The sequence below is a fragment of the Taudactylus pleione genome, unplaced genomic scaffold, assembly GCF_031769625.1.
Source record: "Taudactylus pleione unplaced genomic scaffold, aTauple2 ptg000447l, whole genome shotgun sequence".
Lineage (NCBI taxonomy): Eukaryota > Metazoa > Chordata > Amphibia > Anura > Myobatrachidae > Taudactylus > Taudactylus pleione.
Genome location: NW_028284849.1, coordinates 5,952,501 through 5,963,654, shown reverse-complemented (window position 1 = coordinate 5,963,654; position 11,154 = coordinate 5,952,501).

Sequence of the window (11,154 nt, the reverse complement as noted above, 5' to 3'; positions counted from 1 at the left end):
CTGCTGTGATGATGGGCCCATTTTTATGTGGAGGCCTGGAACTGCTCTGTATCCTGTATCCAGCTGTTTTATATTGGAACAGTAATGTATTCTGGATTTGCGTTTATTAGGTGTGTGTAAGAAGCACGTAATGGGGTTAATGCAAAGTCTGCTGTACCGTACATTGCCATTAAGTGCAGGTCACCCCATGCAGATGGCGGAAGTAGATTTATTGATCATTTTGAGCAGCTATTGGCCTGGTTGATATGAAATGACCCCTATATCTGGCAGACACTTCATGCTGCAGGACAATGGCGGGGATGATGAGTGCGTGTATAACATGACAGGCATATAGGCCCCGTGTCCCACACAGAAGATCCAGACTTCCTAAGGGGTCTATATATAACGTCTGGGAGAAGTGTGTTGGGCTTCCTGTACAGCCAGGATATATGTACAACACAGAACTCCCAGCCTTCATCTCTCTTATCTCAGTCACACCTGCTCCAGAAATTTGCTTCAAAGACTCTGCAAAGATTTTTCTGAGTGGTATCAGAAGCGCCCTCTGCGTTATTAATTACTGCTTTCCCTGAGAGGCATTCCTGGCTTCTTACAGCTGCGTGGATGGAAAGGGAATTTATCATACCGGTGTATTGTCCTGCCTGCAATTACACATGTATAATGGCTCTTACAGGCCTTCTCTGACCAAAGCAGCTTACAATCTAATTTTAGTGCCCGAAAGTTCACTTTAGTGCCAACTCTGTAACTCAAACCAGGTCCGCCTTATTTTCTAGCCATTTCCTGTTAACCACTAATTCTAAAATACCCAACAAATCTAAATATAAAAGAGTCACTAGTAACGTTCACAAATGTATATATAAAAGTTCCCATACACAACTGTAGATGTAATTTATTGCAATGTGTGTAAGTACAAGCTATTGTTTTCTGTTATCAGACTGACTGTAGGGTTCATAGTTCTTTCAGTTTAAAGAGCATAGCGCAATATAGGTCTTCCCAAACCACAGCCTCTCCTTATATAGAGATTACTGACTGGTGTCACCTATGTGAGGGTGACAGCCCTTTCTGTAATACACAGGCTGCCGACTTGCCAATAGGGACAGTCCAGATTTAAGGCCTTCATCCAGAGGCGGCCGTACGGTCTACGACCGCACGGCCACCTCGATGTTTGTCAAGTGCGCATGAGGGAGCCGGCTCCTTCGTGCGCATGCGTGAGACCCGCTACGACCGGTGCTGTCTCTTTCCAAAGGGGGTGATCTGTCGATGTTGATTGACAGCTCGCCCCGTTTGGAAGGCAGGCTGGGGGGGTGGCAGCCCAAACGGAGGCGTTCCCATTTGAACGCCTACCGTTTGGGGGAGGCCCCACTGACATCGTCGTAAGCCCCGATGGTCGAGATGGTCTCTGACCATCGCGACCATCACCCTAGCGGTCGTTAGAGCTGTGGGTGTAAACCCACAACCTAACGACCGATACAGAGGCGGGCGGTCAGGATGCAAGAGGCCGCCCAGTTTCTTAGCGACCGCTTGCATCCTCCGACCGCCTCTGAATGAGGCCCTAAGTGTGGCCAATTGAGAAAATGGGCTTGGTGTTGCCAAAAGCAGGTGTGGTTTGTCTGGATCTAGGTGTGGCGTGTGGCTTGGCTTGTTCTATTTTGTATTTTATTTTCCAGGAATATTGTCAGATCTGCTGCTGCTACAGCCACAGATGCAGACTGGGGCACAGACCAATACGCTGGAGAAAGTTGTATTATTCACAGCAGGTGATCAGGGTACAGGTTCTAAAGTAGCGGATGATGATGAGGATGACGGTCACCAGCACTAGCTATCCGGTTGGAGATTCCTATTTGCAAATGCTCTGCAGTTTTTTTCGCTCAGACATATATTATGCTTTGGGGCATTTTCAATTGGCCGTGAGGTGTTGCTTACGAAAATTTACATGGGCATCGCGCCCAATTTTCTATTACCGCGAGTGTGTGCACTCCCGATACCCGCAGTATCCAACAGAAAAAAAATCAGTTGCAAATTTTTTTCTGACAAAGGAAATTTTTTTTTTTTTAAATGTTTGGAACAGCCTGTACCCTAATTTTGTTTTTTTAAAAAATATTGGGTAACAGTAATGATGGTTATTATTACTGTCCCAAAGGAAAATATATTGTTTTTTAAAATGCACTAAAATGGCTGATTTGTGTAATTTTTTTTTTAAAGTAAAAAATTTATAAATAAGACTTTTTTGTTTTATTACAAACAAAATTAAAACGGCAAAAAAAAAATTGACAAAAAAGGTGATTTGGGGGTAATTTTAGTCCAAAAAGAAAAAATAATAATAAAGCTATTATTTTTCATTCAAATAAATTTTTCAATTAAAATTGAGGTGGAAAAATTAACGAAAAATATTAATTTTTAGGGTAATTTGAGGCTATTATTGGTTTTAACAAACAATAATGACATGTAATTATTGGACCAATTAGGCTAATTGAAAACTTCCAATTGCCTAAGTAGTCATTAAGTGAGGGATGTCCAATGGGTTCTGAAGGGGTTTAGCTTAAAATAGGGATTTATATATTTTTTTTAGACCTGTTCTGTGGTTGCGAGAAAAAAGCTGCGGTAATTCCTATAGAAATTACAACAATTGATTTTCTACCCAACAATTGAATAGGAAAAACCTTGCGGTTGTGGGAAAAACCTTGCAATTGGAGATATATCCCAGAGTTAGCGTGTTTAATCAAAATTATTTTTTTTTCTCTAAGACAGGAGATGTTTCTCTTGTCTTACAGAGGCTTTAGCAGCTTTATTGATGCCTAATATCTAATATGTTTTTTTTTGCAAATAAATATTTAAAAATGTTTAAGAAGCATATGCTACAGGCACAGATCTCAGCGGTCACGGTTGTGGATTATTTATTAATAATGAACACAAATTGCGCCTGTGATGTGAGGAACAATGGCAGCCACCCCTGCAGCCGTGACAATGTCCGCTGAGCTGTTTGTTTGTGGCCCTTCGCTAACAGGAGACAACAGCACTATATAACTACACAGGCTACTTGCTCATTTGTTCTACGCAATGATTTGTTTACTTAAAAAATGCGGAAACTATCATTTCTGCATTTTTAAAGTACTTCCACTGTTCAGCAATGGAGAAGATAACGCAATTATTATTCCCATCTTGCAGAGTACCGCACTGTAGGGATCAGCGGGATGTAGTTATTTGAATGCCAGAAGGCTTCAAGATACCAATGCCTGTCATAATCCCGACGCCGGAATGCAGAACGCGGGCCTGAATGAGGTAAGTGCAAGCACTCATCCTCTTAGCCATGGAGGGGGGAGGGTTAGGTTTAGGGCACCCCGGGGGGATTTAGGATTAGGCACCCACCCCTCCCCGGGGAGGGTTAGGGTTAGGCTAGGGCACAGGTTGTCAAACTCGGTCCTCAGGACCCCACCCAGTGCATGTTTTCCAGGTCTCTTCACAGAATCAAAAGTGAAATAATTATAACCACCTGTGGATCTTTTAAAATGTTTCAGTGAGTAATGAGTACACCTGTGCACCTGCTGGGTGACCTGGAAAACCCGAGTTTGAGAACCACTGGGCTAGGAGGAGGGGGGAGGGGAGGGTTCGCTGTACTTACCTCTGCTGTCGGGATTTCCTCCCTTTGGCCAGCCGCTATCAGGATTTGAACCGGAGGCTACACAGCCGCCGCCAATACAATCCCATTCCGGATCAGCCATTAATCTCTACAGTGCTTTAACGCTTATTGCTATTCAGCAAAGCAAAAAGCATTAAACTACTCGATATCTTTTACTTTATATAACACTATCTCAGAATGGCGTTATATGAAGAAAATAATTCTCCCGAAAACTGCAGGGACAGAGGGAAATTTTCCCATAAGTCCCTGCAGCATCTTGTAACTCCGCCCCAGTCTCCGTCCCTGCTTTATGGTGACCACTGACGGGTAAGTACATCTCCAGCCTGTCACATCTGCCTGAACTGATTGACGTGTGTACACAGACTTTATATTAGTCACTCTGTATTAGGGATGTGCAGGCTCGGATAGGTTCGAGTTTGCACGTTGAGTTCGGATTTTTCCCTCCAAAAAAACGGAACTCAGAAAGAGGCTAAACGTCATCTTACATGGACGAACATCATCATTCCTGGACAAAAGTACTTTGTTGCAAATCTCAGAACAAAATATCCTCCTTGGGAGAATACAGGACCTTTCTTCATATTTTATGCATATCCGGAGTGATAAATACGTGTGGGTGTTGCCCCATGTGTAATAAGGATACACATACTGTATATGTTTACGTATGTGTGGCCTTTGTATTATGCTATATTCATTTGATCAATATTGTGCTTATATTTTGTGTTTTATTAAAATGTGTTCTTAATTTTCCATATATCTGTGGTTATTAATTATTTTATAAATTATTTCTATTGTTGGATAATTATTATATACATCGTAAACCAAGCGCTGCTGTGTTTTTTAATTACAGACTAAGATAAAGGCTGTGTGCACACGTCAATCAGTTTAGGCAGTTGCGACAGGCTGGAGATGTACTTACCCTCGGCGGTCACCGCAATGCAGGGACAGCAACTATTCGTGAGTGCATGACTGAGCCTGCGCAGTAAAAGAATCAGGTTTTGTTTTTGAAATCCCCAAAACAATGCCTTCTGTAACATCGCAGGGACAGGGCGTAACATCGCAGGGACAGGGCGTAACATCGCAGGGACAGGGCGTAACATCGCAGGAACAGGGCGTAACATCGCAGGGACAGGGCGTAACATCGCAGGGACAGGGCGTAACATCGCAGGGACAGGGTGTAACATCGCAGGGACAGGGCGTAACATTGCAGGGACAGCGTGTAACATCGCAGGGACAGGGCGTAACATCGCAGGGCCAGGGGGTAACATCGCAGGGACAGGGCGTAACATCGCAGGGACAGGGCGTAACATCGCAGGGACAGGACGTAACATCGCAGGGACAGCGTGTAACATCGCAGGGACAGGGCGTAACATCGCAGGGCCAGGGGGTAACATCGCAGGGACAGGGCGTAACATCGCAGGGACAGGGTGTAACATAGCAGGGACAGGGTGTAACATCGCAGGGACAGGGCGTAACATCGCAGGGACAGGGCGTAACATCGCAGGGACAGCGGGTAACATCGCAGGGACAGGGCGTAACATCGCAGGGCCAGGGGGTAACATCGCAGGGACACGGCGTAACATCGCAGGGACAGCGTGTAACATCGCAGGGACACCGTGTAACATCGAAGGGACAGGGCGTAACATCGCAGGGACAAGGCGTAACATCGCAGGGCCAGGGGGTAACATCGCAGGGACAGCGGGTAACATTGCAGGGACAGCGGGTAACATCGCAGGGACAGGGCGTAACATCGCAGGGACAGCGCATAACATCGCAGGGACAGCACGTAACATCGCAGGGACAGCACGTAACATCGCAGGGACACCGTGTAACATCGTAGGGACAGGGCGTAACATCGCAGGGACAGCGTGTAACATCGCAGGGACACCATGTAACATCGCAGGGACAGGGCGTAACATCGCAGGGACAGCACGTAACATTGCAGGGACAGCGGGTAACATTGCAGGGACAGCGGGTAACATCGTAGGGACAGGGCGTAACATCGCAGGGACAAGGCGTAACATCGCAGGGCCAGGGGGTAACATCGCAGGGACAGCGGGTAACATTGCAGGGACAGCGGGTAACATCGCAGGGACAGGGCGTAACATCGCAGGGACAGCGCATAACATCGCAGGGACAGCACGTAACATCGGAGGGACAGCACGTAACATCGCAGGGACACAGTGTAACATCGCAGGGACAGGGCGTAACATCGCAGGGACAGCGTGTAACATCGCAGGGACACCATGTAACATCGCAGGGACAGGGCGTAACATCACAGGGACAGCACGTAACATCGCAGGGACAGCACGTAACATTGCAGGGACAGCGGGTAACATCGCAGGGACAGGGCGTAACATCGCAGGGACAGCGTGTAACATCGCAGGGACAGCGGGTAACATCGCAGGGACAGCATGTAACATCACAGGGACAGCACGTAACATCGCAGGGACAGCACGTAACATCGCAGGGACAGGGCGTAACATTGCAGGGACAGCGTGTAACATCGCAGGGACAGCGGGTAACATTGCAGGGACAGCGCGTAACATCGCAGGGACAGCATGTACCATCACAGGGACAGCGTGTAACATCGCAGGGACAGCTGGTAACATTTCAGACACAGCGCGTAACATCGTAGGGACAGCATGTACCATCGCAGGGACAGCGTGTAACATCGCAGGGACAGGGCGTAACATGGCAGGGACAGCGTGTAACATCGCAGGGACAGCGCGTAACATTGCAGGGACAGCGCGTAACATTGCAGGGACAGCGTGTAACATCGCAGGGACAGCGTGTAACATCGCAGGGACAGCGCGTAACATTGCAGGGACAGCGTGTAACATTGCAGGGACAGCACGTAACATCACAGGGACAGCATGTAACATCGTAGGGACAGCGTGTAACATCGTAGGGACAGCGCGTAACATTGCAGGGAAAGCATGTAAAATTGCAGGGACAACGCGTAACATCGCAGGGACAGGGTGTTACCGCAACCGCTGTCCCTGCATGAAAAAATGCTGAATAGGGGCCATAAATTGTATTAATTGATAAAAAATTGTGACAGTTTTGCCCATAATATTTGGGGCAACGTCGTCACTCTTGCTGAATAGAGCCCATGGAACCTTCCTGCTTGTGTATGTTTCTCTCCATGAAAAATGATAAGCTGCAAGTGTTTTATGTACCGGCCTGGCCTGGCCAATGGGAGATAATTGCTTTGTAAATGTATTATTATAGCTTAGACTTGACGCTGTCTGTTGCAGAATCTTTAGGTTGGTAATAAGACATTTGTAGTTTATTGCTTTTCACTTGTAAAATCATCATACAGTATATTAAATTATACTTATTATCAGTCACTCAGTTGTATAGAACTCTCACTCTTTTATTTCCCCCTATTGTAATATTTATGTGTTTTATTGTCCTTTCCTTGTTTGGCGCTACTGGAACTTTGTGGCACAATATAACTAAAGGATCATAATAATAATAAACTATCTTAATATTATTTGTGAGCATGAAAAGATAGATGCCTGGGCTCTACCAAACAAACCCTACCTCCTTTAGTGCCTGCTCCCTGTAATAAAGATCCCTGCAATGCCAGCTTCCTCTAGTGTCAGCACCATGTAGTGCCAGCACCCTGTAGTGCCAACTTCCCCTAGTGCCAGCACCCTGTTGTACCAACTTCCCCTAGTGCCAGCTCCCTGTAATATAGATCTCTGCAGTGCCAGCTTCCTCTAGTGTCAGCACCATGTAGTGCCAGCACCCTGTAGTACCAACTTCCCCTAGTGCCAGCTCCCTGTAATATAGATCTCTGCAGTGCCAGCTTCCTCTAGTGTCAGCACCATGTAGTGCCAGCACCCTTTAGTACCAACTTCCCCTAGTGCCAGTACCCTGTAGTACCAACTTCCTCTAATATTTGCACCTTATTGTACCAGCTTCCTCTAATGTCCACACCATGTAGTACCAGCTTCCTCTAGTGCCAGCTCCCTGTAGTACCAGCTTCCTCTAATGTTTGCACCTTGTAGTACCAGCTTCCTCTAATGTCCGTACCCTGTAGTACCAGCTTCCTCTAGTGGCAGCACCCTGTAGTACCAGCTTCCTCTAATGTTTGCATCCTGTAGTACAAGCTTCCTTTAATGTCTGCACCCTGTAGTACCAGCGTCCTCAAGTGCCAGCTCCCTGTAGTACCAGCCTCCTCTAGTGCCAGCACCCTGTAGTACCAGCTTCCTCTAATGTCCGCACCCTGTAGTACCAGCCTCCTCTAGTGCCAGCACTCTGTAGTACCAGCTTCCTTTAATGTCAGCACTCTGTAGTACCAGCTTCCTCTAATGTCCGCACCCTGTAGTACCAGCCTCTTCTAGTGCCAGCACTCTGTGGTACCAACTTCGTCTAGTGCCAGCACTCCATAGTACCAGCTTCCTCTAGTGCCAGCTACCTGTATTACCAGCTTCCTCTAGTGCCAGCACTCCGTAGTACCAGCTTCCTCTAGTGCCAGCTCCCTGTAGTACCAGCTTCCTCTAATGTCCACACCCTGTAGTACCAGCTTCCTCTAGTGCTAGCTCCCTGTGGTACCAGCTCATGTGGTAAAAGCTACTCTGTATTACCAGTTTCCTGAAGTATCAGCCTCTTGTGGTGCCAGCATCCTGTGGTGCCAGCTCACTGTGGTACCAGCACCCTGTGGTGGCAGTTACCTGTAGTACCAGCTTCTTTAAGTGCCAGCACCCTACAGTGCCAGGGTCTATGTAGTACCAGCACACTGTGGTACCAGCTTCCTCTAGTGCCAGCACCATGTAGTGCCAGCTTCCTGTACTATTAGTGCCCTGTATTACCAGCTCCCTTTAGTACTAGCATCCTGTAGTGCAAGTTCCCTGGACTACCAGCGTCTTGTGGTGCCAGCTCCCTGTAGCACCAGATCCCTATGGTACCAGCCCCCAGTAGTGCTAGCACTCTGTAGTACCAGCTCCCTTTTGTGCCAGCTTTCTCTAGTGACAGTACTTTGTACTACCAGCACCCTGTAGTACTATCTCCATTTAGTACCAGCTTCCTCCAATGCCAGTACCCTGTAGTGCAAGATCCCTGTGGTACCAGCACCCTGTAATACCAGCTTCTACTAGTGCCAGCACCCTGTAGTTTCGGCTCCCTGTAGTACCAGCCCCCTGTAGTGCCAGTTCCCTGCAGTGCCAGTTCCCTGTAGTGCCAGCTCCCTGTAGTAACAGCTCCCTGTATTGCCAGCTCCCTGTGGTGCCAGTTCCCTGTAGTACCAGCTCCCGGTAGTGCCAATTCCCTGCAGTGCCAGTTCCCTGTTGTGCCAGCTCCCTGTAGTAACAGCTCCCTGCCGTGCCAGTTCCCTGTCGTACCAGTTCCCTTTAGTGCCAGCTCCCTGTAGTAACAGCTCCCTGCCGTGCCAGTTCCCTGTAGTACCAGTTCCCTGCAGTGCCAGTTCCCTGCAGTGCCAGTTCCCTATAGTGCCAGCTCCCTGTACTAACAGCTCCCTGCCGTGTCAGCTCCCTGTAGTGCCTGTTCCCTGCAGTGCCTGTTCCCTGCAGTGCCAGATCCCTGTAGTGCCAGCTCCCTGTAGTAACAGCTCCCTGCAGTGCCAGTTCCCTGTAGTGCCAGCTCCCTGTAGTAACAGTTCCCTGTATTGCCAGTTCCCTGTGGTGCCAGCTCCCTGTAGTAACAGCTTCCTGTAGAGCAAGTTCCCTGTAGTGCCAGTTCCCTGTAGTGCCAGTTCTTTGTAGTAACAGCTTCCTGTAGTGCCAGTTCCCTGCAGTGCCAGTTCTCTATAGTAACAGCTTTTTCTGGTGCCAGCGTTTTATGTACTAACAATCCCAGAGAATGTCCTTAGTGGTTATTATCCATGCTCCAGGCACATAAATATAACAGAGCAGGAGCAGGATGTACTATACTGATGCCAACCAATCAGACAGTTACTTTCATTACAGCGCAAAGCACCAAGACCCAGAGCCCCAGCTGGGACCTCTATGTACCGGGCAGTATAGGATGGGGATGGGGATGGGGGATGGGGATGGGGGATTACTGTTATATTTACAGCAATTCTTCCTGGCGTCTGATAATGTACCTGATCCTCCCTTCCCCCAAATCAGGAGGTGGGGGGATAGCTCTGACCATAGCAAGCGGCCAGTGTGTTAGTTACTATAATAACCCGCTTTCCTAGCAGGGAGGACATTGTACTATACCGGGTGCTTTTGCTAAGTACTATGACACTATGATAAATAATTTGTTTGTTTTATTTCTTATGACACAATGATGCCAGTCTGCCCTAATGTAACATTATAACCGAGTATTTCAGTCCCGGCTGATCACAGTATTATCTGACACATTTTGCATTGTATGTTATTATTATTATTATTATTATTATTATTATCATTATTATTATTATCATTTTATTATTATTATTATTATTATTATATCTGTTTTACAATAAATTGTGCGTGTTTGTTAAGCCCTGGATATTAATACTGTTATGTTATTAGATTTTTGTTCAGCATGTGCATGGTTACACGGTTGTAAAATCAGGACATTTAGTGGGTCCTATAAAATATTTTAATAAAAAAGTAAGATAATAATAATAATAATAATAATAATAATAATAATAATAATAATAATAATAATAATAATAATAATAATTAATAATAGTAATAATAATAATAATAATAATAATAATAATAATAATAAAAAATAATGTGTAGGAATCAATACCCTACAGCAGCCAATCAGAAATCAGCTCCTATCAGTCTAGTGTATTCAGACTAATAAAAAGTAAAATCATATTGGTTACTGATGTATTACTAGGACCCCATTGCCCAGTCAGAGCAGATCTCCCCCCGTCCCCTCCCTCTGCTCCAGCATTATAGATCTATGTATAATAATTAATAACACAGTAAGGGACACAGAGAAGTCATTTACACAACTACAGTACCTGTATAATAAGAACCCCTATACAGCTGGTACTCTGATTGCAGGACAGTTATAATGACTTTCTATTTACTGTCCCTGTTATCCATCAGTTGTAACCACATCACAGCCCCATACTGATTTATAGAGTACCTGTGTTACTGATAATGGGCGTGAGTACACCCCCTCCCCAACGTGAGATAATCCTGGGGTCTGGCTGAGCGATTTACTGCCCACAGGGGGGAGAGATCGCGGGGGGTCTGAATCAGGCCCCTCTCACCAGATCATGTGGAACTACAAGTCCCAGACCACATGTCATACCCCAGCGCACCATGGTAGGGGAGATAATAATAATAATAATTATTATTATTATTATTATTATTATAATATATAATACATCAACATCATCTGTACAAAGTAGAGGAATAAATTCTGCACGCTGGAGAAATGAGAATAACGGCTCCGTATATCTGCAATAAGTGCAGGAACATGTAATAAATCAGTATTTATAAACAATACATATGTTATTTATCAAATCTGCCCGACTGCAATTACTATAGTGCTTATTCATTAATTGCAGTTCCTTATTACCAATTACTATCTGTATGAGACCC